The following is a 7,434-nucleotide window of genomic DNA, read 5'->3' as shown; positions in this document are numbered from 1 at the left end:
CCCCCCCCTTTTTTTTTTTGTTTGTTTCTGACTAGTTACTACAAGTTCAAGACAGATACAGCAGTTTGGTGGAATAACAATTTAGGATTGGTGTCAAAAACTAAGACAGATAGAGAGGCTTTCCTATCCCTAATGGAAAGGTTACTTTACCATGGGAGTTTCCCATAACACACAGGGTACAGCACTTTGACACAAAATACATTTGAGCTTATAGCCCCCGGGAAGCCATTAAACGCACATTCTGGGACTTGAAAATTAAAAAAGTGAAAAATTACCCTAGTGAAGAGAAGTCAGAGAGAGAAAGAGCCTCCGTCATGATTACCACATCCATCTGTAACCCTGCATCAGGCAGCATCACACAGAGCTACTGGATCCTCTGGCAAGATGCTAATTGATAAGAAAAGATGAACATGAGAGTGAGGAGAGCTGCTTCAATCAACAGTAGAGACGAACGAGAACAAGAAAGGGGGCTGGGGAGGAAAAAGCCTATATTTGCAGCTCTCTGTAAATCAAGAGACTTGCGCAAAAAGCCATCCATCACAGTTGAAAAAGGCCTCGTTTGAGTTGAAAGGTCAAAGGGCTGAGTTATGTTAGAAGGTCTTTCTGCTCCCAGGGGACAAATTTGTACAGACCCCGAGTGAGACGAGACGAGGGTAAGTCACCATTTTTGTCGGGCAGAACTCGACCTATGTGTTTCCAGTCTGTGGCTATTGACTGTATACCCAGATAAAAAAGGCTGAGTGCAAGTAGCCCCAGGGTAACTCCTCAATCCCTCATTCTAAGTGATAGCTCTCTCATTTGCATGAAGTCTTTTAATCCACGCTCACAGTTCTACCTCCCTTATATGTCAAAGTGACAAAGTTGTGCCATGGCACTTTCCTGGTTCTTCCAAGCTTTGTTGGTCAATATCTCTCATGATGTGGTGGGGGGAGACACATTTTTCCTGGAACAGTGACCTTGCTGTGGACGTTATCTTCTCTGCATTTTGAATTCAGGATAAACATATTGCTGTTTCCTTTCGTAGCTGAAAACCTAATATATACTCTTTAAAGCATTACTAAAATTTAAAACACTTGTTTGGTTCCAATAGTGTTGTTTCCATGTAAAAATAATAAATATTTAAAACCTTGCTTGTTGTATGTACATAGCTTCTTAAACAACCTCAGTTTGAAGAAATAGAGCTGCAATACCCTAAAGTAGTCTTATCCTTTATGACTTTATGAGGATCTTTTGGTCCATTCTTCTTTACAATGTTGCTTTAGTTTATTGGGGTTTGCTGACATTTGTTTTTGCACAGCTCTCTTAAGGTCCCCCACGGCATTTCAGTCAGGTTGAGGTTCTGGACTTTGACTGGACTACTAGAGCACTTTGATTCTTTTCTGTTTCAGCCATTCTGCTGTAGATTTGCTGCTATGTTTGGGACCATTGTTCTGATTAATGACCCAGTTTGGGCTGAGCTTTAGCTGTCAGATATATAGCCTTGCATTCGATTAAAAATATTTTGATATACAGTGAAATTTATGGTTGATTCAATGGCTGCAGGTTCTATGGCTGCAAAACAAGCCAAAACCATCACCCTTTCAATAATATGCTTAACAATTACTATATGATGTTTGTGGTAATATGTTGTGCATTATTGGTTAATATTTCTAATTTGGAAGCAGTTGTGTGTTTTTCTATACTTTAGTTTGATTTGACTCATTTTAGAACCTCATAATGACCAGATAATATTTAGCATGTTTTACCTGATACATGAAACCTTACAATTAAAAGATGGTGGGACTTTCTATTTTTCCATTACTGTATTGTGCAATAGAGGTAATGTTGAAAACTTACAAAACATGTGCTGTTTTAACATATGCTAGTGTGAGAAGGCTTATTTAAAAATTAATGAGCCCTAAAAATTTAATTTTAAACGTGATCCTAATCTCGCTGTGTAGAGCTATCTCCAAGTGTAACGAAGCGCAGATAGCAGCAGAGCCGTGCTAAAGATGCCGAGCCAATGTGACAGAAATCACATGCAACTACCCAGGAAATATTAACCCAGCAAGGAGGTTTTAATGAAGTGCTGATGCCCTAATGAATGCTTTTCACATCACCCTTTTTTTTTCCAAGAGCTTCTCTGGAGAAGCAGCCCTGAATTCTGATGTGGGATGATACTGTAACTCCATCCGAAAGAGCTCCCTTTAAGGATTTCTCCCCGTGTCAAAAGCCTCCTCCTCCGCATGCAGAGCTATCTGTCTGGAGGAACGGGTGGGGGGGTTATGGGGCAGGTTGTGCCTAATCAGCATTTCAAAGCTGCTCCAGTGTCAATTATCTGAAGCTCTGCTCCTTTCAGTTTGAGAGCATGAGTTTCATTCGACTCCAAGGATTCAGGGTCAATGTGTGTAGCATCTGAGAATGACATTGCCCTCTCTAGATGGCTGTGGTAGAGGTAGACAGATGAAAAAAGCAACACAAACATGGCTTGATTTTTGCATCTTCCCTTATGGATTTGCTGCGAAAATCCCCCCCACACTGTCTATTTACTATAAAGAAGTGTCTTAGGTTGAACAGTCACCGTGGGAGGCGTTCATGTGTAGAATACAATTTAAAATCCCATCACTCAGTGTGAAGCTGTGTTTTATATATTTTCCATTAGCTTCAGATGTTATACCAATACCATATGTAAAACTGTTTTTGCATTTGTTATGCACACAGAGGGGACAATCTGTATGCTTTGCTGGCAGAATGTAGCATAATTCACTACTCACCCCATTGACTATTGAATATGAAACATGCTTTCCATATCAAGCCACTTCTGCCACTGGGCCAGTGAAGTGGAGCAGGCAAACTGGAGTTTTCTACTGTATAAAGAAGCCGACTTTACGGTTTTAATCAGCGATATTAAAGCAGTAGATCTCATATATTACAGTCAAGGGAGTGGTAGAGCTGCTCAGTGATTTTCATACTGGTTCCTCTTTCCCACAGTTTTCTCCAGCTGCTGGATAGACAGACAATCTCATTCAATAGGACTGTGGAGAAGCTCCAGTTTTGGAAAAACTCCAGAAATGTTTTGCTCATTAAAAGTAAGATGTGAGGAAAACCAGACTCAGAGGGGAAAAAAATCCTCCCAGTTTGACTCTGTGAAGGTGGTTATGACATATGTTGAAAGTCTAATAAGCATCATGGTTTCATGCTGGGAAGGCTTGGGTTTAGTCGTACAAACATCCAACTGAGGTAGAGCTATTCTGGAGAAAAGTGTAATCACTGGTAATCACTGGAATACTTCTGTGATCTCTTAGGCTTAGTCTGGGATGACAAAATAAGTACATGAAAGTACAGACATTTTAGTGTCATTGTGTTTAATATTGACCTATAGACTTTTTTTTAGAAATCCTCTCATTTATACTTTTAGTTGAGGAATGACTAAACCCTAAAAAGATGTTTCACTGAAAAGAAGTGAATTATGTGAAATATATAATTACACATCAGAAGTTGTCATGAAGTTGTTAAAATTGAGTAGAAGTCAAAGAAAAGTATCTGGTATTTTTAACGAATACAGGTGATTGACATTGTACTTTTTATTTTAATAATGTCTCATAATGTCAAATTTCAAACACACCCTAACAATAGTTCACATCTTGCGAATTGGTGTTTTATGAAAAGGTTATAAACAATTAATGCACTATATTGCTAAAGGTATTCACTCACCCATCCAAATCATTAAATTTAGGTGTTCCAATCACTCCCATTACCACTGGTGTATAAAATCAAGCACCTGGGCATGTAGACTGCTTCTACAAATATCTGTGAAAGAATGGGTCACTCTCAGGAGCTCAGTAAATTCCAGCGTGGTACTGTGACAGGATGCCACTGTGCTCAGTGGATGCTTGGGAGCATGGTGCGCAGAGGTCACCAACGTTCTGCAGAGTCAACAGCTACAGACCTCCAAACTTCAAGTTGCTCTTTAGATTAGCTCAAGAACAGTGCATGCAGAGCTTCATGAAATGAGTTTCCATGGCTGAGCAGCTGCATTCAAGACTTATTTCACCAAGTGCAATGCAAAGCGTCAGCTGCAGTGGTGTAAAGCACGCCGCCACTGAACTCTAGAGCAGTGGAAGATGTGTTCTCTGGAGTGACGAATCACACTTCTCTGGCAATCTGATAGACAAGTCTGAGTTTGGTGGTTGCCAGGAGAACGGTACTTGTCTAACTGCACTGTGCCAAGTGTAAAGTTTAGTGGAGGGGGGATTATGGTGTGGGATTGTTTTTCAGGAGTTGGGCTCGGCCGTTTAGTTCCAGTGAAAGGAACTCTGACTGCTTCAGCATACCAAGACATTTTGGAGGAATTTCATGCTCCCAACTTTGTGGGAACAGTTTGGGGATGGCCCCTTTCTGTTCCAACATTACTGCACAGTAGTGCACAAAGCAAGGTCCATAAAGTCATGAATGAGCAAATTTGGTGTGGAAGAACTTGACTGACCTGCACAGAGTCCTGACCTCAACCCAACAGAACACCTTTGGGATGAATTGGACTGGGAGCCAGGCCTTTTACTTCAACATCAGTGCCTGGCCTCACAAATACACTTCTGGAATAATGGTCAAAAATACCCATAAACACTCCTAAACCTGTGGAAAGCCTTCTTAGAATAGTTAAAGCTGTTATAGCTGCAAAGAGTGCGTCAATGTCATATTAAACCCTATGGATTAGGGCAGTGGTTCCCAAAGATTTTCTTCTGGGCCCTCCTATGGATTACAATTCCCCCCCCACCCCCCAAAAAAAAAAAAGGGATAGAAAAAAAAATCAACTGGGCATACACATTGTTCAACCATACATAAACCTATACACATTTTGTTTTCAGACTCCACTGAAGTTTATTTCACACTTCAGGTTGCAACAAAACAAACTACAAACCATCTTTACAGTGAAACACTTTTGTGTAAGTTTTTTTTTTTAGTTCTATACTGTAGAAGAGTATTCTTTGCTGTCAGTGTTATTTCAAACATACTTATTTTTTTTATTTGTAACAGTATTAATCTTTGCTCATCAATACATTTAAAAAAAAGCCTCTGTGCAAAATGGGGTTAAAAACCTGTCCATTATGCTTAATCAGGCAGTGTTTTTTGTTTTTTTTTTCATTCCTGCACCCCCTTTGCAATGGCACTGCGCCCCACTCTTTGGGAACCACTGGATTAGGGAATAGGATGTCACTAAAGTTCATATGCATGTAAAGGGAGAAAAGCAAATACTTTTAGCAATATAGTGTGTCTTAGCTGTTGTACATAACTTTTTGAACAATCTCGGTATAGACAAAGTTTAATTTTGGCTGGATTGACTGGCTAACAGCTAGTCAGAGCGGGGCTAAATCTAAGGAGGATTGCTGCCACCTTAAAACAACTCCAACCTTTAACATTTTAAATTTAAAAATGCTATTTTATAAAACTTTAAATTGCCATCACATTCATATTGAACAATTATTTTCATAGAATTGTGTGGTTATTTCGCCATAAAATGAAAAGCTTTTGCTGGGATAGACATTTATAAACCAAATATAAAATTTAGGAGATTAAGACTGTTGTTTTAAGATAACATCAATAAACTTAGTCCTTAGTGATTTTTAGACAAGATGTTAGCTTGTTGATTTAGTCAAAATTAAATCCTATCTTTTTATACTAAGGTTGTTCAAAAAGCCATCTATAATAAATAAGATTGTACATAACTTTCCCGCAAAACTGCATAAAAAACATCTGAACCATCGGTTTAAAGGGTTACAGGGTAGCCAACAATGCCAGCATGTCAAAGCTGGAATGTAAAAATGTCACCACAATCAAAGCTGACCTCTTTCAATCCATTTTAATTCACTTATTTGAGGTAGGTAGGGATATCATTTTCCTAAGAATTTTTTCAAATTCCAGTTGAGAGATATAACCACTCCAATGAATTCTGGGTCTCCTCCCATGTGGGTATGCCTGGAAAATGTCTAAGGAAATCACTCAGGAGACAACTCAATCAGATAACGTAAACCATTGCAACTGTCACCTTTTGACATGACAGAGCTCCCTCAGATGCTTAAGTTTCTTACTTTATCACCAAGACCAAGTCCCCCTACTGGCCTCCTGACTTTACACAATGTCATAATTTCAGTCATTACCCAAATCTCGAGACCTTAGGTGAAGGTTGGAATGTAGATAAAGGACTAGTTAACCAAGAGTTTTTTTCTGGATCAGCTCTCTCTCTTCACAACAATAGAGTGGTCAAATTCTTAAGAAAATGGCTTTATAGCAGCAGATGCTACACCTGTCTCCTATCCATATCATTCTCCATTTACTACTTATTTACAAACAAAATCATTAGATACATCTTTTTTGCTTTAGAGCAAAAACTCATGGGAAAGCAGTCCAACTGTTAGGATTCGGTTTCACCTGTGCCCACTTTCCATATTTACCCTCTGCCTTTAAAACCCGGTCACTTTCTCCATTTCCTCGCTGGTTCATTGTCATACTTTTGCCTCCCTAAAATGTGCTGCCCTGCTGGTTGCTCGTGCCTCGTCGCTTCCCATGCTCTGTTTGGTTTTCATCTTGTCTCAGGTCTGTTCATGTATTGTTTAAGTTAGGAAGTGTTTTCGTATTTAGTTTGTTTTGCTGCCACGTCAGCCTTTGCTTTGGTTTGCCTTTTATTTATAAATAAATAAGTTTACTTTTCAATATGGGTCTGCACTTCACCCCACTTCATCACACCAACTAGTTTTTCTGCAGAGAACCACAAAGACAGGCTCTGAGGTGTTGACTTTCAACTCTGCCTTATCACACTGGATTCCAAAACATCCCAAGATGGAATCAGTTCTGATATCCCTAAAATGGACACCCTCACCCATTTGGTTGTGCCTTGTAATCTGGTCCATAAATGTTGAAAACAGAACCGTAGACAAGGTACAATCCTAGGTTGTAAAAACACACTGAATGTGCTTAACATTAACAAAATTGACCTCTTTGATACAAAAACTCAAATATGGCACAGGGCAGCCTGTATTTAAGGTCAAGGATGGTGATGAATCTCTGACTATCTGGGGTGTTCCAGTTGAGTTTTCTGACTTGGAGTGAAAAAAAATTCTAGCTTCTTAGTGTCATGGTTTTTGGTGTTTTTGTGAACTCTTGTTTTGTTTCTGGTTTTTTATTAGTTTCTGTGTTCATGCCCTGTCACTCTCCACTTCCCCAGTACTTTTCCTATTATGTCTGCCACGCCCATCTCCACCTGCTTGTAATCAGTCTCACTCACCTGTGTCCATTTTCCTCATTATCCTCTGTCTTTAAAAACTGGTCATTCTCATTCACCCCTCACTGGATCATTCCGCTTTGCCTGCTCCTTACTGTTCATCCTTGTCATGCCTTCGCTTCTGGTTTTTGGATTTTGTCTTTGTTAAGTTTTGCTGCCACGTCAGCCTTTTGTTTATT

This window comes from Kryptolebias marmoratus, linkage group LG21, assembly GCF_001649575.2.
Source record: "Kryptolebias marmoratus isolate JLee-2015 linkage group LG21, ASM164957v2, whole genome shotgun sequence".
NCBI lineage: Eukaryota > Metazoa > Chordata > Actinopteri > Cyprinodontiformes > Rivulidae > Kryptolebias > Kryptolebias marmoratus.
Note: the sequence above shows the minus strand (reverse complement) of the source record.